This window comes from Squalius cephalus, assembly GCF_949319135.1.
Source record: "Squalius cephalus genome assembly, chromosome: 6".
Lineage (NCBI taxonomy): Eukaryota > Metazoa > Chordata > Actinopteri > Cypriniformes > Leuciscidae > Squalius > Squalius cephalus.
In genome coordinates this window covers 18,290,468-18,313,462 of record NC_137127.1, presented here as the reverse complement: position 1 = coordinate 18,313,462, position 22,995 = coordinate 18,290,468, and the positions used below count along the sequence as shown (strand labels likewise).

The window sequence follows — 22,995 nt, the reverse complement described above, 5'->3', positions numbered from 1 at the left end:
AAACTTACCATTGTTAACTACGGTGGCTAATAGCATTAACACAGGAAAACTACACTGTAAAACTTTTCACTGTAAATTTACAGTAAAATACTGGCAGCTGGGTTGCCAGCCACATACTGTATTTTTACAGAACTAGTACTGTAAACAGCATTTACAGTATTGTACTGTAAAACATTGTACTGTAAATTTACAGTAAAATACTGGCAGCTGGGTTGCCAGCCACATACTGTATTTTTACAGCACTAGTACAGTAAACAGCATTTACAGTACTCCACTGTAATTACCAAATACAGAATATACCACATATTTTTACAATATTAAACTTGTCTACAGCAATAAATTGTATAGTAGTCACACTAGGAAAAAGAAAACAACATTTTCTGGGTTTTAAAACATTTATTTTGGTTAAAAGCAAAGATCAGAAAATTGCCTTCTGTGAACATGTTGGCTGAATTTTTTTTAAACATAAAATGCAATTTTAACACTTAACAACAAACAGGTAACACTTAGCACTTAATTAAAGGGATAGTTCACCCAAAAAATTAAATTAGCTCAAATTTACTCACCCTCAAGTCATCCTAGGTCTATATGACATTCTTCTTTCAGACGAATACAATCGGAGATATATTAAAAAATGTCCTGGCTCTTCCAAGCTTTATAATGGCAGTGAATTGCTGTTTCTGTTTTGAAGTCCATACAAGTGCAAACGAAATCCCATTCAAAGTCTTCAAGTTTTCGCAGAAGTGAGGACACCTGTAGGCTTACAGTGTTCTTTTTTTGCACAACTTGGCCAGTTTTGTTTGAAGTTACTTGTCCTTTCTTTGTTTTTGATCCACGTTCAGGATTGATGTCAGGAAATCGTCTAAAAGGCAGAAAAGAAAGGAAAAAAAACAATGAAATATTATAGACTGAGTTTATATATTTTGACAGAGAGAGACAGCACAAAAGATGTGTAAATAAAAAACAGATATCGGTTTTAACGACTAATCTGTTTGGATAAAACTGAACAACATAAAAAAAAATGCAATGTTGGATGTTGTGATCAATAACTGATATTTTTTCTGCCCTGGTTAAAATACATCAACTCAATGTGTCTGTTTACATGCGCACTGTCAACTAACTAAACTTTTGGAAGTGGGGTTGCCAGATTTAAAGTTTTATTCTACAACTTTTAATATCATCCCCTCATCAGGTCCCATCAGAGTATCAGTGGAAAGGCAGCCATAGACTCTGTTTATATAGAGCACACATTGCCAGAATCCAGCCCAAACCTTTGTGACAGAAATAATTTAACTTTAATTGCAAGCCTTGCAATGTTTATTGCATACATGACTACATGATAATGTTAAACATGACATTTACCAGACTAAAATGCATGTTTGCACCCAAAAATGAAAATTCTGTCATTATTGCTCACCCTTAAGACTTTCGTTCGTCTTCGGAACACAAATTAAGATATTTTTGATGAAATCTGGGAGGTTTCTGTCCCTCCATTGACATCAATGTCATTGCAACTCTCAAAGCCCAGAAAGGTGGTAAAAACATTGGTAAATAGAACATATAACTACAGTGGTTCAACCTTAATATTATGAAGTGACGAGAATACTTTTTGTGTGCAAAATAACCCCAAAATAACCTCTTCTCTTACATGTCATTCTCCTACACTGTTTTGTGAGGATGAGTAGGCCGGAGTGTATTAAAGGGTAACTCTCGCCAAAATGCAACCTAGGGTCTTTTTGTTAATCTACCAGAGGCAAACTTTCATTTAAAAGCATAATTAGGATGGAAACGCCACTTAAGTTTGACCGTATTTTCGTTTTCGGTCTAATTGCCTTTTGAATGGGAGTGCTTGGACTATGATAGCATTAAAAATCGCTATTTTTTAAAACACTAAGGAGGCTCGACACAACATGAAACTGTGCTCGAAGTATCACCAGGGGCTCTACACATGAACTCCAGCATTGAGAACATTGTTTGTGTACACAGAGTTTACCAAAAATAAAGATTTTGAACAACTCACGGAAGCTGTGTCCGCCTGCATTTTGACAGTCAAAAATAGTCGATCTAATAACTATATTCTAGAGCTGCTGTAAAGCCAAAACAATCTATGTTTCTGTAATTTCCTATTATCACTGTAAAGCTGCTTTGAAACAATCTATATTGTTAAAAGCGCTATATAAATGAAGGTGACTTGACACTGTTTACACTACGTCAACAGCGTAGGAGAATGACGTGAAAGAGTAGAGATTGTTGAATAATGTCGTTATTTTTTTGTATTTTTTTTTGTGCACAAAACAGGTTGCACCACTGTAGTTGCATGGATTATTTAAACAATGTTTTTACTACCTTTCTGGGCCTTGAAAGTTGCAAAGACATTTCTGTCTATGGCTGGTTCAGAAACCTCTCAGATTTCATCAAAAATATCTTCATTTGTGTTCTGAAGATTAACAAAGGTCTTACAGGTTTGGAACAACATGAGGGTGTGTAATTAATGATAGAATTTTCACTAATCCTTCAACTGAAAACAACTTGCACTGACATATCTTAAATATGTGACTGCCACTGTTTTGTCTCAAGATGCACACCAGTAATGTTTTTTTTTTATTAGACATTTTTATAAAAGCTGCTTAAATACCCTAATTTTATTAAGGCCTAGACCTGTCTTAAAGGGTTAGTTCACCCAAAAATGAAAATGATGTCATTAATGACTCACCCTCATGTCACTCCAAACCCGTAAGACCTCTGAACTCTTCTGAAGACATCTTAAGATATTTTAGATTTATTCCGAGAGCTTTCTGTCCCTCCATTGTAAGTCAATGGACGTGTCACTGTTCACGTCCATAAAGGTAATAAAGACATCATCAAAGTAGTCCATGTGACATCAGTGGGTTATTTAGAATGTTTTGAAGCATCGAATATACATTTTGGTCCAAAATGAACAAAAACTACGACTTTATTCAACATTGTATTCTCTTCCGGTCTGTTTTCCATCCGCGTTCACGAGTCCATATTGACGCACCAGATAACACGTCAGCAGCGTCAATGTGGACTCGTGAACGCGGATGGAAAACAGACCGGAAGAGAATACAATGTTGAATAAAGTCGTAGTTTTTGTTCATTTTGGACCAAAATGTATATATTCACTTACAATGGAGGGACAGAAATCTAGGGCTGCCCCCGACTAAAGATATTCCTAGTCGACTAACACTCCTGCATTTTAGCGATTAGTCGAATAATCGTTCATTTATGATATTAATATAAAAACTTGCGTATATACAAGGAAAGGTATAGTCCAAGTTGAAGTTTAACACTTCCATATGACAGAAAATGCTAAAGCATGATATTAGCGCGTTCAAAATGAAAATTAAGCGCTTAAAACAGAATAGTAAAGTGTTTAAAGTATACAGCGCTTACGACACAAAAATCAGTGGCCGGAACGTTAGGCTAATTATAACATAAAAACAGCAATCAGACTGCCTGTGCATTTTAATAATTTATTATCAAAAATACAAACTGTAACAGTTACATGTCAAAAAAAACAAAAAAAAAACAGTTTTGAATAAAATAAAATAAAATTCGTTCTTTAAAGGTGCATTGCGCAACATTTCATGTTAAAAATACCCGTTTTTCTAACCCATACATGCTTAAATAATTGCCTGATGGGCTGAATGAGCCCTTCTCTGATCACTGCGATTGCCTCTATAATCCTGTACAGTAAAATAAATAAGAGGGATTCGGGTCGGAATTTGAGACTGGGCGTGACGTCATGCGCGTTCAGTTGCAGTGTTGCAGTTTCGCTTGTCGCCAGAGGGGGCATAGTTCTGCAAAAACTCAGAGACTTGCGCAATGCACCTTTAAAATAAATTAAATAAACTTATTAGTAACTTAGGCCTAGTACAAAACAAAGCAAAAAAATAAAAATAAAAAATAAATAAATAGCCTACTGTAGCAAAAACGCTGTCTGGTATAATTTTTATATTGTTCAAAAGGAAAATTAACAAAAACGAACAATTTAATAAATGCACATGGCACATCGCACAACGCCAAAACTTAGAATAAAAAAGAAGGCGGCAAACAAATCAACAGCCTAAGTATTTGATTAAATTGTTTAGAACAACTATATTTAAGACAAAATGCGGAACAAATAATTTAAAGAACACAAATACAAATAAAAAATATCAGAGCAAAGCCGCAAACTGCTATTAAGACGACGACCTGAAACAACAAATTGCAAACATCAGACTAATTTTTCTTACAGAATAAAAAACAACTTCTGCATTATATAAAAACGAATAAATAAAAATAATATGTATTTATTTATTTGTATAGCCTACCCGTTATAAAAATACCCGTTTTTTTATATATATATATAGCCTAACGGATAGCAAACAGAAACACTACAAAAAAGGAAATTAAGCATTCTTACCTAAGCTTTCAATTCGATTTTATTTTTTTCATATTATGTGAGAGGAACACCAGCTTGTCCACATTGTTGGGAAGAAGGGAGCTTCTTGACTTGATCACAAATGAAGCCGGCCTTTGAAAAGATGCACTCTGATGGAGTGGATGTGGAAGGGATACAGTGGAGGCGTTTAGCCGTTCACATATCGCGCCCAAAAACCAAACGCGTTGAAAACGCTAGGAGCGCCGCGTTCTCCTTTTTCGAAAGTGCTAGGGCGGTTGCGCTCTGGAGGCGTCTGTCGTTGCTAAGCAACCATCAGCTGCACTCTCCGTTACAGTTGTACCTACCTACTTGCCGCATTCTGAAAAGTTGAGATGTTTTTATCTCGATGCGACGCGGACGCGCTTGGAAAAAACGAGGGGTCTGTGCATATATAAAGTGCGCTTTGGTATACCGCGAGGCACGAGATCTCTTGATCTCTCGGTGCTTTGATGTCATGTCATACACTGACTGCGCAGCCCCTGATTGCGTAATTTTTTCACTTGATTTTTTTTTTGCGACTAAACCGACTAATGAAAATGTATTCGACCAAGCCCTCTTCATATCGACTAACGTTTAGTCGACTATTTGGGGGCAGCCCTACAGAAATCCTCTCGGAATAAATTTAAAATATCTTAAGATGTCTTCAGAAGAGAAACGGAGGTCTTACGGGTTTGGAGTGACATGAGGGTGAGTCATTAATGACATAATTTTCATTTTTGGGTGAACTAACCCTTTAAGCTAAGCCCAGTATGGAAACCAGGGCCATATTGTTCATACCAGTAGTCAGTCAGCTTAATAAATACTGTCAAGACAAGTCACAATTCAGTCTAATATTTATATGAATGGCAAATATGCTAATGACTAACCTCTGAACAAACTCAAGGTGCTGCCTCTTCCTGTACTGCAAGCTGAAGTTATAGGAGGAGGCAAACAGCGCTGCCAGGCCAGCGATGAAGTTAGGCTGTGATCCTTTCCACACACACCTTGACCTTCCAAACGTAATGTCCAGCACTGGTTGCTTAGAGATTGACCTGTAATTGAAAAAAAAAAATAAATAAAATGAATTAATAAATAATATTAATAATTAAAATAACTATTGTGGGTTCCACTGTGGTTCGATGTACTTGTCTATCTATTCATAGTTCTATAAATTAAAATTTTCACCTAAAAATTAAAATTGATTAGGGTTAGAAGAACACTAAAACGCACTGCCATATTATTTTGCTTGTTTTAAGCATAAACTCACAAAATTTTTACTTATTCTTTCAGAAAACAAGACACTTTTTACTTGTCAATTAAATGCTTCATGTAAGAATTTTAGATATCTGGACTGGAAACAAGAAAAAAACACTAATTAAGAAAAACATATTTTGCAGTGGAGTGAGTAAATGATGGCTTTTCATTTTAGGTTTAAACTTAAACCTTTAATGTTTACATACCAGGAAATAAGGCGTGGACTCTCTGGCAAATGTAGATTGCTGGACATCAGCGTTGCAAATTCCTGAAACAATTTTTAAAAAGGACAGCGCAACCATGATCAACAGAACCAAAACATAAAACATATATTACAGATTAATGAGATTTGTTGAATATCATCTACTTATCTGCTTGAAGGATAACACCGTCTAACTTCTCTTTGAATTGTTAGGCAATTTGTAGGAACATATGGCATGGCAATCAGGAATACTACATTTGAAAACAGCATTAACAGGGATTTTTTTTATGCTAGCAAAATTGAAAATTCTGACAACGATTCAAAAGCACGATCACAGAACTGACAGCATTTGATAGCATTTTTTATTTTATTTTACCACATAGACTATAACTGTAACACTACTTAAAAGCACTTACATTAGCACTGGACCGTCATCAGATTACAAAGCCTGAAACGAAAAAAAATACATATCAAAAGCAGGTCATGCAAATAACATGGTATATGTTGCCTATTATGTGAAATATCGAAGTTAACGTTAAGTTACTTGGTAAACAGGTGGAACAGAGTGAATTGTTTGCGCGGCCGCGGTAGAAAACCGCGATCGCAAAATCAAACCAAATAAGCATTTGTGAAAACAATGTAGAAATGCGAACGCAAAAAAACAAAATATATTGGCTTACCGTATCACTCAGTTGAACAATTTTCCATCTTCTCAAACTCTAAATCCCACTAATCGTCACAGGCGCAGGTTATTCAGATGACAAATTCTTCCATCCGTCTTCATGTAACATTAATGTCGCCCATTTTCTGCTGCGTCACAGAACGTTTCACACGTAATGTTTCAAACACGAACCGAAGCTCACAAAAGCTTAAAAAATTGCTCACAGATTCGCAGACACTGTTTATCTTGTTAACAGGAATGATTATTCTGTTCAGTTGAATCCCGCTGACAAATCAAGTTTGCCTGTAGTAGCTACATGTCGGCTCGCGTCACATTTGAACTGAATTGAGCGCGAAAGAAATCAATCCCACAATGCAGTGCTTTTACAGTATGATACTGTATTACGAATTTATCGGGTTGAAAACAGAAATGTGCTGTATATTTACAGCTGTTCTGTAAAATATACAGCCTAATACTGTATTATGGAAATACAGTACAATTCTGTAGGAAATTCGCTGTAAATTTACAGTAAAGTTTTACAGTGTAGACTGGACTAAATTAACCATGGAAGATTTCCATAAGTATCATGTTAGGACTGATGGGTTGCTGGGAAACATTGCACTGCCCCGCCATAAGATGTGGTGATATTAATTGTAAGAATCCACAGCATAGTAAAGATTTATGTGTTTTATATGACTCAATTCTGTCACGATCCACACTCAGGGAAACACAGGAAGATCCAATAATGCAAAATGGAATTTTAATAGGGAAATCCGTAATCAGAAACTAGTCCAGGCAAGGGTCAAAAATACAAAAAGCAGTCCAAAAACATAAAACAATAAACAGGAACAACAAGTGGAACAGACCTCACAAGTGGCGTGATGAAAAACAAGGAATCCGTAACAAACACAAAACAGGCAGGGTATTTATACACAGGGAAACGACAATGATAATGGGAAACAGGCTGAGTGCAATAATCAGTGATGAGGGACAGCTGAGTGCAATGAACAGACAAGGATCATGGGGAATGTAGTGCAAGAGTGTGCTGGACACCGTGAGGAAGGAGGACATCTAGTGGTGACCCAAGGAACATAAACCAGACACTGTGACAAATTGTGGAAACACATAATATTGCCAGTAGGCATTTTTATAAACCTCAGCGAATGGCATATAGCATCAAGCCTGGTTGGAACGAATATGTAGCAGAACTTCATGCCAAAGCTCGGTGTGCATTTAAAGACTGGATAGAGTTCGGTAGAGATAGACAGGGCCCTTTATTTGAAGAGAAGAAACGGGCAAATGCAAATTTTAAATATGCACTAAGATTTATAAAAAAGAATGAGAACTCAATGAGGTCTGACTCTTTGGCATGTAAGATGCATAACAGAAGTTATAATGACTTTTGGAAAGAGGTTAGAGCCATGAACAGTATTAAAATGTCTTTACCCTCAAATATTGAGGGTGTCAGTGGCTCAGATGTAATTTGCCAGATGTGGCGGCAACATTATCATGAGCTGTTTAACTGTATTGGGAGGAATACTTTTGAGGTGGAGAATTGACAATGATGAAAATGTGGTTATAAATTTAGAAGAGATACAATCTCCAGTATTGGGAGATGACAATAAAGTGTGTGGGACTGATCAAATAACCGCTGAACATCTAAAATATGCAAGCAAGAAACTTGTTCCTCTGTTTGCTATTTGTATGACAGGTTTCTTAGTTCATGGGACTCTGCCTGAATCTATTTTACCTGTTTTATTAGAGCCCATCATTAAAGACAAAACTGGCAAAATAAACAGCATGGACAATTATAGACCTATAGCCCTAGCTAGCATTGTATCCAAAGTGTTGGAGAGAATTCTTCTTAACAGGTTGGAACAGTATATTCTTACGACTGACAACCAATTTGACTTTAAACGTCAACACTGTACAGATACACATGTGTATATTTGCCTTAAAGGAAATTTTAGATCAATATAATAGCCAGAATTCCACAACTTTTATGTGTTTTATAGATGCCTCTAAGGCATTTGATCGTGTAAACCATGAAAAATTGTTTCTTAAATTGCAACATAGAGGAATACCAAAAGTAATTATAAGAATTCTAGTCTTCTGGTATTCACACCAGTCTATGCAGGTGAAATGGGGGGGGGGGGGGGGGGGGGGGGGGTTCTGTATCATTTACTGTTGGTAACGGAGTTTGTCAGGGTGGTATTTTGTCACCTTTTCTTTTTAACGTGTATATGGATGACTTGTCACAACAATTAAATAAATGTAATACAGGATGTATGATAGGCAATATTCTCACTAATCACCTTATGTATGCAGATGATTTGGTAATCATTTGCCCATATAGTGCTGGGTTACAACAACTGTTGAAGGTTTGCTCTCAGTACGGTGCAGATTTTGATATCAAATATAATGCAAGTAAGAGCAATATCATGATTGTTAGAAGTAAAGAAGACAGGAAATTAGTATTCCCTGGTACTAGGGAATTTCTTTTTATCTGGTACTGCCCTTTTTATCTGGTACTGCCCTTAAAGTGTGTGATGAGATTAAATATCTTGGCCATCATATTGTAAATTATTTATCGGATGATAAGGACATCAATAGACAGTGTCGCAAGATATATGCTCAGGCTAATGTGCTTGCACGTAAATTTGGCATGTGTTCTGCTTATGTTAAGGTAGCCTTATTCAAAGCATTCTGTACACCACTTTATACTGCCCACTTGTGGCGGTCTTACAGCAAAAAGAACATGCAGAGACTGAATGTAGCGTATAATGATGGCATGAGACTGCTTCTAAAACAACCAAGATGGTGTAGTGCTAGTCAAATGTTTGTTAATGTTGGTGTGCCTACCTGTTCTGCCTTAATAATAAATCTTATTTTTCGATGAATGTCTGCCTCTGAAAACAGAATTATACAAGCTTTAGCCCATAATGATTTTAGCTCTGTCAGGTATACATCTAGACTGTGGAGACATTGGCGCTCCTGTTATTACAAGTGAAAGTTATTGACCGTTTATTAATTTATTTCTATGTACTGTATATTTATTGCTATGTTGTAACTATTGTCATTTTTTAAACTTGTACTGTGGACCTTCCTTTTTTAGTCCTGAATAAAGTCATTATTATTATTATTATTATTATTATTATTATTATTATATTGTACTCGTGGCTGCTGCGGAAGTGCATTCTTCAAGCATCAATTCAATCGAGATATCAGCGTCTTCTTGAAATATGCTACGGTACATTTCTGCTTTGATATATTTATATAGGCTGGCCTATCTACAAGGCCTGCCATTTGGTGTGAGGTTGGGGGTATTGCGTACAGTGTAAACTCTCTGTGCTACGTTCATAATATGCGCGTAAATGCAGTGAATTCGCGCTCCCATTTATTTCATTTAGAGACGCGCGTCGCGATCTGCGCACTGCTGCGTCTGTCTCTCGCGCTCTACATGCAGCATCACTTGGAGAAGTCAGTAGCTCGTTGAGTCTTTAAGAGTATGAGCACGCAATGCGCGCTGTGTGTTGGGGACAGTCGAAAACTGAGGAAAAACGCCTTCTGTACTGAAATTGGAGGACCAGATTCAGTATGCAGTGCACCTTATGACCCATGGCGTTAACTTGAACTGCGTTTCTGTCAGTGCGTGACTACTGCTCGTTAATAAACAACGTTTTTTTGATTGATCCATTTCATACAATCCGCCTTCATTTAGCAAGTGCACTTGCGCAAAAACATTTTTCAAGTTCAACATTTTTGATGTTGTTGTGGATGCTGCCGATAAAACAGCTTAACGAGACTACAAAGAGACATGCATGTGTTTGTGCTTGTGTGTGTGTGTGTGGTTCTTTTGTAAAAGTTTCCCCGGATATACTTCCCAATTTAATGCACAATTTTCCTTACAAATTATATTATCAGCATTACAATTTGAGTAAATGCATTAGTTAATGCATTTAGGTATTACATGACAATGAGAAGCAATTTAGCAGCATTTATTATCTTGGTTTAATATTAATTTCTACTTTTACAGTTTGAAACATTTCAAGTTAAACAAATTGATATATCATAGCATTATGACTGAAAGGTAAATAACAATGAACAATATGATTTTTAAAGTATAAATGTGAGAAAAAAGTGTGGCTAGTCTCAAAATATAAAACATACAAAAATAATAACTTGAATATTGTAATAATATTGTTCTAAATATGGATAAGTTTACGCATGACTTTGTGGAGATAAGAATTTACTAATTAACTGTTTCCTTGTGCAGTTCTTCAGGATTATTCACACACCACCAGAAATATAGTAGGCGTAATTCACCCAGCAGCATGCCTTTTTTATTGAATTACATTTTTGTCATTCTTTTCAGCATAAACACACCTGCTTTCTATGTAAAACTGGCATATTATAGACTGTCTAATGATCTGACGCTGCAAATGACAAATACAGTTCTTCATCAAAGGCTTGTTGCAGCCTTTTGGACATTTTACACATCAGGGGTAGTGAATGGATTGTTTGCAGTCTATGAGCGCATGACATCTGAGGCTTTAACCTTGAGAACAGAGAAAATAACAACAACACAAGTGCTATGTGCAACTGACGCGTAATATATACCCAGATATACTGATCGAGAGACTTGTGAGATAAGTGTTACAGGCATGTCCAGGTTAAGGAGTCTGAGCGAAGAAGCTCCTAATAAGCCTCTCAGTTTTTGTCCTCAGACTACGGAAGCGCTTACCAGGCATCAGGCTAAACGGACAGTTATCAGGGTTGTTGGAGTCCTTGATGATTTTAAAGCTCTATTTCTGCATCATCTCAGATGGTTGTCATGCAGAGAGGGGAGAGCAGACCCTGTGATGTACTCCGCTGAACGCACTACTCTCTGTAGAGCAGGGTTCACCAATCTCGGTCCTGGAGGGCCGCTGTCCTGCAGAGTTTAGCTCCAACCCCAATTAAACACACCTGAACCAGCTAATCAAGATCTCACTAGGCATACTAGAAACTTTCAAACAGGTGTGTTGGAGCTGGTTGGAGCTAAACTCTGCAGGACAGCGGCCCTCCAGGACCGAGATTGGTGAACCCTGCTGTAGAGCTTTACAGTCCTTATTAGTGCAGTTCCCATACCGCACCGAAATACATTATGTTCGCTTTCTATTGTCGCTGTTCTACTAGTATGTAGCACACCCACCAACCATTCTCCCAACTATAAGTAATTTTGCAACTACATGTCAACTAACACTCATTAGAGTATTAGTAGGCTACACTGTTAGGTTAGGCTTCGGGTTAGGAGAATAAGTTTACATGTACTTGCAAAGTTACTTATAGTCAGTAGAATGATTCTACTGACTATAAGTAACTTTGCAAGTACATGTTGGGGAGCATCAAGTTAAAGTGTTAGCATATTAAGCAGACAGTCTACTAATACTCTGAGTGTTAGTTGACATGTAGTTGCAAAGTTACTTATAATTGCTAGAATGTATAAAGTGGTCTATTGAAATAAAGTGTGGCTCCACTTTATGATTTATGATGACACTCTATAGAAGTTTCCGGAGACATTTCTTGGCACCCACTGTAATTCAACAAGCTCAAATTCCGAGCTCGGAATTTTTGCCGGGACCTACAGTAGAGTAGGCTACTCCCCCAAGTATTTAGGACTAGAAGTGAGGAGATGGGTGGTGGAGGGATGCTGTTAAACTGTCAACGAACGGAGGTAAGTTTGCTTTATACACCTCTTGACTTGTTGGTTGATTAACAGAGTGTGCTCCACACGTGTCTAGGTTTAATTATCTGAATGTGCTCTATGTTTAATTAGGTTTAATTATCTGAACGTGCTCCTCCCGAACTTTAATAAAACATCATTTAAGTAGCCAATTTTTTTTAGAAATAGTTCTTTTTTGAGTAGTTTAAAAATTGTGTAATTTTACTTTTACTTGAGTATATTTTAAGTGATGTATCGGTACTTTTACTCCGCTATTTTCCTTCCGTTTGTGATCATTAATCGTTACATAATTGTTTTAAAATTTTATTTTTTATCCATCAACGTGATTGGATCGAGTAATCGGTCTCGTGACTGTCGTCAAATCAAATTCTGCATAGAAAACTCTCTGTGCTACGTTCATAATATGCGCGTAAATGCGGTGAATTCGCGCTCCCATTTACTGGGAGTCGCGATCTGCGCACTGCTGCGTCTGTCCCTCGCTCTCTACATGCAGCATCACTTGGAGAAGTCAGCAGCTCGTTGAGTCTTTAAGAGTTTAGTATGAGCACGCAATGCGCGCTATGTGTTGGGGACAGTCGAAAACTGTGGAAAAACGCCTTCTGTACTGAAATTGGAGGACCAGATTCAGTATGCAGTGCACCTTATGACCCATGGCGTTAACTTGAACTGCGTTTCTGTCAGTGCGTGACTACTGCTCGTTAATAAACAACGTTTTTTGATTGATCCATTTCATACAATCCGCCTTCATTTAGCAAGTGCACTTGCGCAAAAACATTTTTCAAGTTCAACATTTTTGTTGTTGTGGATGCTGCCGATAAAACAGCTTTGCAAGTCTATAAGAGACATATTTGTTTATGTGTGTGTGTGTGTGGTTCTTTTGTAAACGTTTCCCCGGATATACTTCCCAATTTAATGCACAATTTTCCTTAAATTATACTATCAGCATTACAATTTGAGTAAATGCATTAGTTAATGCATTTAGGTATTAAATGACAATGATAAGCAATTTAGCAGCATTTATTATCTTGGTTTAATATTAATTTCTACCTTTACAGTTTGAAACATTTCAAGTTAAACAAATTAATATATCATAGCATTATGACTGAAAGGTAAATAACAATGAACAATAGAATCTTTAAAGTATAAATTATTGATGTGAGAAAGTATGGCTAGTCTGAAAATAAAACATACAAAAATAATAACTTGAATATTGTAATAATATCGTTCTAAATATGGATACGTTTACGTGTGACTTTGTGGAGTGAAGAATTTACTAATTAACTGGTTGTTCCCGTGTGCAGTTCTTCAGGATTATTCACACACCACCAGAAATCTAGTTTAACTAGGCGTAATTCACCCAGCAGCATGCCTTTTTTATTGAATTACATTTTTGTGTAATTCAATAACGTGTAAACACACCTGCTTTCTATGTAAAACTGGCATATTATAGACAGTCTAATGATTTGATGCTGCTAACCTGACAAATGCAGTTCTTCATCAAAGGCACATTGTTGCAGCCTTTTAGACATTTTACACATCAGGGGTAGTGAATGGATTGTGGCAGTCTATGAGCGCATGACATTTGAGGCTTTAACCTTGAGAACAGAGAAAATAACAACACAAGTGCTATGTGCAACTGATGCGAAATACTGATCCTTACAAATTATATTATCAGCATTACAATTTGAGTAAATGTAGCTGTGTAAAATGTAAGTGATGATGCCACCCTTCTAGAACAATGTGCATTTACGTTTAAATTGTAACGTATTTAATGGCATGGAATTACAGTGTAATTAGTGTTAGCTCAATGTCTTAGCTTTTTTTCAGTCCAGGGGCCTGTTTCAGAAAGGAGGTTAAAGTGAAAACTCTGAGTATGTTAACCCTGAAATGAGGGAAACTCTGGGTTTTCTGTTTCAGAATGGGAGGTGTCAAACGTGAGAAAGCAGAGTAAGTCAAGCCCGTTTCTGAAAGAGAGGTAACTTATACTCACTTATATCAGTTACCATGGTAACTTACTCTGTGAACCTAACCTGGTCGGGAGCAGGTTTTCTTCAGTAAACCCAGAGTTTCTTTCGGTCTCCTCCCCTTTTTTAAAGAGGAAGCGGTGTAGCACCTCATTCATTCTTTCAGTACATTTTTATTAATAAAATTAATCTTTTATTAATAAATAAAATATTGATATTTTTACTGCTGTTTTTTTCTATTTATTTAATAAGATTAAGTCTATATAACGCCTTAACTGGCAACAGAAAATACAGTATAGATTAGAGTTACATAATGTAGTTCTAAACAATCTAAACTAATTAAACTGTGGCATTTACTGAAAATCACTGAACTGTGTTCATCTGTGCACCAGAAGTTGGTGGACCCTCCTCCTGCTGTTCTTCCACACTCTGGGGGCGGGGGGAGAGATTAGAATACCTGTTTATACTTAGATTTAAACTTAGATTTTATACTCCACATAAAAATATGAACAAATCTGAATGTGTAGATTGTTTGATGTGTAGACACATAATATTAACATTACCTCAGTAGGCCTCTCTGTGGCAGCAGAAACTCTTTATCCCCATCGTCCTGTGAAGATGAGCATTTGGTCGAGTACACTTTATAACACTATTTGTCATAATTTCTGGTGTATTGAGTGGCTACTTACAACTGCCTGGGATTCTGTTGGGACAGGAGGCTCCAAAATACAGATATTACCATCAGAATCTTGTTGGGACCAACAAAAAACCCAACCCAAAGTGAAATAAATGGAAATATCAAAAATAGCCTATATAAAAGATAACGCATATGAAGGCCCTTGGATCTTCGGGAGTGACTGGCTCTGAAGTCCCTCCAGGAATTCCCTCAGCCAAAAATGCTGCTGCATTGCTAGACTCTGGATGCTATTTAGTAATTTAATATGTAAAATGTAAAGTCAGGTAGCCTACACCTATGATATGCTCAAGCCTTACCTGATTGAATTATGTTTTTATATTTAATTTTCAGCTGCTGCCATGTTCTTTTAATACCTGCAGGATTGCACCTACATGAAAATTAAAATTAGGTTGAATACTGTTCTTCCAGTTTCACCTCTGATATTATAACAGTTGGGTAAGTTACTCTAAAATAGTTATTAATTACTAACTACAAATGACATCTTCAACAGTGTAATTAGATTAATGTAATAATGACTATCTTTAGAAAGTATTAGTCTACTTATTACTAATTACTAAATCCCATATCAACCTCAACCACTTGAACAATACAAGGAGAGACAAGAAACTGCACTTTTAATGCTTTCAAATAAACAATATACAATTGCATGAATTATTCTTGAATTGACCAAAGTGTGTAGAGGGAGAAGGTTACATTAAAAATATACCTTTTAAAAATGTATGTTAAATATACAGAATTGTTCTATTGTCTAATGCAATTACATCAGAATTTACTTTAAATTACAGAAGAATTAAGAGTAATCCCTTTAATTAAATTACAGTATTTATATTACTTGGTAATTAATTACACCCATCACTGTATAACAGTAATTAAAATGTAAACTTACGCATTGACTCGAGCAACTATTTTCTCCCTATAGCTAACTCTCTGTCCTTCGCTGCTTCAGTCGATATTTAAAAAATAATAATAATATGTGTTCGTACTCTCCATATGCTTGCAGAAGCTCATCCAGGTCTGCTGGTGAGAAATATGCAGACCTCTTTTTGTCTGGCGCTGTTGCCATGGTGACTCATAATATCTGCGCTCCATTGATCATGGCTTTTTATAGTTGTGGTGCACGCGCTTAACTCTGAGTCAGTCAACTCAGAGTTGATTGAACTAACTCAATTCAGCTGTTCTGTAACCGAAAACTCAGAGTTTCCCATCTCAGGGTAAGCCAACTAAGAGTTCAAGTTTAAACTCAGAGTTGGTTGAACCTCCTTTCTGAAACAGGCCCCAGGTAAACTGATAATATTAGTGATTCTCATTTCTTTATCAAACCACTAAAACTGGTACCATTTGGGAGAGAAAGATCTCGTGTACTGCAGTGAGGTGCTACTGGAGAAATTGGGTATTTTTTAATCTCTTTTTAACATGGTGTGTGATGGTGAACTATCGTGTGAGTTTCTAAAGGTTTTTGAATTCTTTGCACAGTTATTAACATTGATATTTTATGTGCAACAATAGCATGTTCAGGTATGGAGCTTATAAGCAAAGTCCCAAAATACACGTATAGGCTAAAATCAGCGTCTTCACAGCAAGGGAAATGTTTGGAATAACAAGTAGGACTGTGTGCGGCACAGCTTGCCCTTTATATTGTACAACAGACCAATTAAATTAGGCAGAATAACTTTTTATATGTTTGGTTGACTGTGTTTCATTTTGATAATGAGCAGTCTGCGATATGAAGCAACGCCAGAACTGATACTATGTTGTGTGAGAGCGCGATGCGCCTGCGCCATCACTTGGATTTGTTCCACTGCTGGGAAATAACTTAATACTCTGTTATTTACAGTCATACAGATATGACATCATTCGAAACAATAAAATGTATATTTTTATTTGTGTACATTCAAAATGACTACAAAATATCATGCCATTGAAAAATAAATAAAACAACATGATGCGCTGCTTTAGCGCGTCTCGGTCTCCTTCAAGATCTTGCTGGCGCTCACCAAAAATGAACCAAAATACAGAGAATAGCCTTTTCGGCGCGCCTACTTTTGAAAGTCAACATTTAGATTATTTAAAGTTATAACGTTGCATTATATATGCCTGAGTCACTTTGGAATAAATCACAGCGTGTTTCATGATAAAACGTGACTTAGCCTATACAGTCCGGAAAATAGGCTATATGTTATAGCAAATTCAGACCAACTGCTGGTCTACACAGAGAAAAAGCCCTTTCTAGGCTCTTCTGTTGTGCTGAGCCATTCGTTAGTCTAGTTGTTTGATGAGAAAATTAAATATAGTTGCAATACACGTGTTAAGTTTTGTAAGCTCTGTGCAACTGCTGCAGCGGACTATTATTACTAGAATATTAGAAATTTAAAATTCTCAAGCTGTTTTCTCATTTTTCTACTCTTAATATTAAATTAAAAAACGACTTAACGAAAGATACTCGGATTCTCTTGAACCACCACCGCGTTTGCGGAAGAAAACTACTGCAGTGCAGCCAAAATGCTCTGTTCGACTTATCTGAGATCCTTTAATCTTCCCTGTGGATGACCTGTGACCTACTTTCTGTAAGATCTGAATTTTTGAATTTGAATTTTTGAGATTGAATTTTAGAAAACTTAATTTGAAGTTCCGAATTTCTTCATCTTGAAAACTTGAATCTGTATTTTTTTTTAACTGAATATTTGCAGTATAAGAATTCAGAACGAAAAAACTAGCTGTTTGAAAATACATGTCTATAAAATTCAGCCATAAAAACATTTCAATTTGTTCAATTTCAAATGTTCAATATTCGTTTAAAAAAAATCAAATCCAGAACTCTTTAAACTACCACCTAAAATTCAATTTTGTTAGATTACACTTGCAAATCATTCAAATTTACACAATTCAAATTCAAATCCTTTTGTCATATTATAAGCTCCATAGTTCAGGCTCAGTGGCCTTACACCTAGTTTTAAATGTTTTTTTTTTTTTCATACAATATGATTTAAATGGTGATGAGTGTACTGTTTTGATGCATTTTAAAAAGATGGATGATAGATTTTCTTCAATATTTCTGATGAAGAACAAAAGATAATGTGAATTACAGTATGTACAATGTTTTTATTTATTTAATAGTTGTAGCGCACAGTGTTTATTATAAGGGGGTAGAATCCGCAGCTCAGTACCGACGACGAAGACTTGACAGAGCAACCATCAAGTGTTAGACAATATTCTAAGTTATTACGTGAGGAAGTTTTTTGTCCAATAATTAGAATCTGGTTTCTTTTCAGAATTAAGTAGTAGGAAATTACTAGTCATCCAGTTTTTTTATATCAGCTATGCATTCCGTTAATTTTGTGAATTGGTACGTTTCGTCGGGGATATAGAGCTGAGTATCATCAGCATAACAGTGAAAACTAATGCCATGCTTCCTAATGATATCTCCTAAGGGTAGCATGTACCATGTACAGAGTGAACAGCAACGGTCCTAGTACTGAGCCTTGTGGTACGCCATACTGAACTTTTGATCGATAAGACACCTCTTCAACACTACAGATCCTTTGCATAATTAAACACTCTTGTAAAAACTATACACTTCTGTTTAAAAACCACACTTTGTTACCATATGAAACACACACGTTTCACATTACTATACTCTGTTTGCACGAGTTACACTCTGCTGTGATAAACCTAAAAACACTTTTAGCACTTCTACTTCCCTATGATTAGAGTAGGCTACCATCAACAAAGTACAAATATAATGTAAATTCACCAAACACTACACAAGACCAATGTTGCAGACTGAAGAAACTCATTTATTTCTCAACACGCCCCAAAATGTTGACATGGAGATTCATAATACTGTAACAAAATGTCACTTTACATATTGTACTGTAAGTTTACTGTAAAAAAAAAAAAAAAAAAAAAACTAGACATTGTCTCTTCGCCTAGCTGGATCTGGCCAGAGAATTTCATCAACATCGCAGGCAATTTTGTCATTAGCAAGACACCTTGGAAAGAAACGTCTTGAATGACGAATCCATCCTTGCATTGCTGCTACCTCCATCTGGTCACAGGCCTCCTCCATGGCTTGGATGAGGGGTACCTCAGCCTGGAGACGGAGATCATATACCTTCCACCGCCATGCCGAGAAAAACTCTTCTATAGGGTTGAGGAATGGAGAGTATGGTGGAAGATATAGGACGGTGAAATGTGGATGTTGCTGAAACCAGTTCTGAACCAGAGCAGAGCGGTGAAAAGACACATTGTCCCAGACAACAATGTATTGCATATGATCGATTTGATTTGCTGCTGTTATGTTGTGCAATTGGTCCAAGAATGTAAGTATGAGTGCTGTGTTGTAAGGGCCCATATGGGCATGGCGGTGGAGGACCCCATTCTGTGTAATGGCTGCACAGAGTGTTATATTACCCCCACGTTGCCCTGGGACATTGACTATAGCCCTGTGGCCAATGATGTTTCTTCCCCTCCTTCGTGTTCTCGTCAGGTGGAACCCAGCTTTAATATAATATGTGTAAATCTGTTCAAAATAGCGGCTTTGTATGTTACTAATTATTCAGAATATGCGTAAGTCCACAAGCATTATGTTTGTATGAGAGCTGCTGCTGGTACATAATTCTATATTTTTGAACGAAAACTGTTTGTGATTTTGCTACAGCAAAATGTTTTTTGTTTTTTTGTTTTGTCTGAAGGATTATATTGCTCATTGGAAATAACAGGAGGATGTTGGTTAGAAGTCTATTATTAAATGCTAGAGATTCAGAATATGCTGAAGTTTGTTTTCAAACTGCTAGTACAGGCACACGTTTATTTTCCTGCTGGTTCTTTGCAATGTTGGGACATATGCTGGCAAATGTAAACTACAGTTGACTTGCCAAATCACTTCCATTTGTTTTATTAATCAAATTAATATAGGAAGTATTGGAAGTAAATTCTTTATGGGTCATCTCAAATACTTTGCTTTAAAAGTACCAAGTAGTCAAAAAATGCATCGATTATCGTTACCCTCTGAATCTTAATCGAATCGTGAGGTGCCTAGAGATTCCCACCCCTACAATCCTGTCACAGTGCTGTCTTTGGAGGATCTGTTTCATGCTGACTGGTTGGAACCTGGAGCTTACTTATCTACTGGAGCTCGAGTGCAGATGTGTCGCTGAGTTTGACGGGCTTGTTCTCCCTATAATGAAGGAAAGTGCTTCTTTGGTTTTTAAGATATAGCTTGATGTTTTAGATACGGCTGGTTTTAATTAAATTATTTTATCTGCAGCATTACTTCCACCACAGTGCTAATATGGATACCTAGCTGGCTAGCTGTGTGGTTCCACCTGGATCCACTCTGAAAAAAGCCACTCTGGAAAAAGCTCCTCTCACGGACTTTGTGACTTTCTGTTTTGGTGTTGAACCATGGATACACTCAAACTATGTTGCATTCTCTCAGTACTTTTCTCATATTTCTCAGTGCCTCGCGTTACGTCATGTGTAGTCAAACAACAAGTCCTAGCTCAGTTAGGTAGTAAAGCAGACCATGTCTATTCACATGATAGAGACTCTGCCTCCTTAATGATTTTACGGACTTTTGGGCTAATGCCTGACAAATTCTCTGTTGCCCCGGCTCTACTGTCATGTTTTATGATGAGAATGCTTATTAGAATTATTGCTTTACCTAACAAACTGCACACAACTGTATTGTTAAAACACCACTAGTGCCTCAGCTGTGCTCTGTCGGGCCTTGATTATATTACTGCTTATGATCTCTGGTAATGTTCATGTCCACCCTGGCCCATCTTCTTCTTCTGATGTTCTTTCTGGTGTTGCTTCTCCTATGGGTCATGTGGCCTTAAATGACCTATGCTTTGAAGACTTTTGTAAGCGCAAAAATCTTGGCTTCCTGCATGTAAACACAAGAAGCATATTACCTAAACTGGACCAGCTTAAAGTATGGGTTGAGAGTTCTAGACCTGATGTCTTAGTGATCACCGAAACATGGTTGCGCAACTCTATTCCCTACCCTGACCTGTATTTAACTGGTTACAACCTGTTTCGGCAGGATAGGTCATCTAAGGGTGGGGGGGTGGCAATTTTCACCAAAGAATATCTTCAATGTAGTATAGCCCTGGCAAAGTCTATACCCAAACAGTATGATCTTCTTGTCCTTAACATTAAATTATCAAACAGCTTTTCTTTATCTGTGGCTGGCTGCTATCGCCCTCCATCTGCACCAGCATGTACTAGAGGCCTTAGGCAATGCTCTTGTACCTTTCACCAGGTCTGAGTTGATCCTACTGGGCGATCTAAACTGGGACATGCTTAAGCCCCCTGAGAAAGTTGTACAACAGTTCGACTGCCTAAACCTTCACCAAATCATAAACCTGCCTACTAGATACAACACAAAAAATTGTGATAAGGCCACATTGATAGATGTTGTGCTCACTAACGCCCCACTCTTGTACCAACCGGGTGTCTTTTGCAATGATCTCAGCGACCACTGTTTCATTGCCTGTGTTAGAAAACAACTTTTTGTCAAACAGCCTGTCATAATCACTACTAAGCGTATCCTAAAACTTTTTGACGCTCAAGCTTTCTTGTGTGATTTGGCCCATGTGAGTTGGTATAGAGTCAGCCTGATTCCCACTGTGAGTGACGCATGGTTGTTGTTTAAAGACCTTCTTACTGCAGTGATCAACAAACATGCGCCATACAAAAAGATACGCATAAAAAACCGCAACAGCCCATGGGTTAACCGTGACCTAGCTGTTCTGCTTCAACAAAAAAATTCAGCCTGGCGCAAAGCCCGCAAGACACAATCTGCTGAAGACACTCTTTTATTTAGACAAATCAGGAACAAGGCCACACAAGCGGTGAGGGAGGCTAAAACTAGCTTCTTTAAAGAACAGTTCACACTTTGTGGAGCAAATCCAAAAGCGTTTTGGAACACGGTGAAAAAACTTGAAAACAAACCCCGGACCATTCCTTTGTCACTAAAAGTGGATGATATAGTTGTCACTAATAAAAACACCATGGCTAATGCATTCAATCACCACTTCATAAATTCAGGCTTTGTTCCCAAAGCTCTCATCTCTACTGCTACAGCTCCTGTAGCCTCTAATCCCTGCAGCCTTTCTGCACCTCCACACAGTTTTTCCATCCGCCCTGTTTTAATGGAGGAAGTCCTGAAACAATTGACCGCTCTGGACCCCAATAAAGCAGTTGGGTCAGATGATCTTGCCGCCTTTTTTATTAAAATTGCTGCCCCTGTCATTGCGGCTCCATTAACAGCACTCATTAATCTCTCCATCCATACATCCGAGATTCCACCGGCTTGGAAAGAAGCGGTGGTGCTTCCACTATATAAGGGCGGTAATCAGGCTGATCTAAACAATTACAGGCCAATTTCAATCCTGCCTTGTGTGTCTAAAATTGTGGAGAAACTTGTCAACAAACAACTTATCAATTATCTGAACACTTACGATATCATATCCGGGGCACAGTCTGGCTTCCGATCAGGGTATGGTTGTGTTACAGCTACCACTAAAGTACTCAATGATATTACATCTGCGTTAGATACCAAACAACACTGCGCTGCTATATTCATTGACCTTGCAAAAGCTTTTGATTCTGTGGTCCACAACATACTCATTGACAGACTCAGCAGCATTGGTGTCACTGATCACTCACTGGTTTGGTTCACAAATTTTCTCTCACACCGGGTAAGATTAAGATTAGAAAACCTTGTATCCCACTCTCTCCCGATCATCAGGGGTGTGCCCCAAGGTTCTATCCTTGCTCCAACTCTTTTTTTAATTTATATTAATACCATTCCATCGGCAGCTGGCAATTCTTTCATTCACTTATACGCTGATGATACAGTTCTTTATGCCACAGGTCCCTCCCCTGATGCTGTTCAAGCTACCCTGCAAGAAAGCTTTTACCAACTTCAACAATCCTTTACACAACTCAACCTCAGTCTCAATACCTCCAAAACAAAAATCATGTGGTTTCACCGAAAGGGTACTACGCCTCCACCAGCACTTAACATCACCACCTGTAATGGGGCTACTTTAGAACAAGTC

The 22,995-nt window shown here is 37.3% G+C and overlaps 1 long non-coding RNA gene across 1 annotated transcript; it reads right to left on the bottom strand.

The window, feature by feature from the left end:
* Positions 1 to 6,014: 6,014 nt before the first annotated feature.
* On the bottom strand, positions 6,015 to 6,689 carry LOC307160569. Its single transcript, XR_013821562.1, has 3 exons — positions 6,560 to 6,689; positions 6,296 to 6,327; positions 6,015 to 6,130 (listed from the first exon to the last, which is right to left on the bottom strand). It is a non-coding gene; the product is annotated as an uncharacterized lncRNA (long non-coding RNA).
* Between the last annotated feature and the right edge of the window lie 16,306 nt (positions 6,690 to 22,995).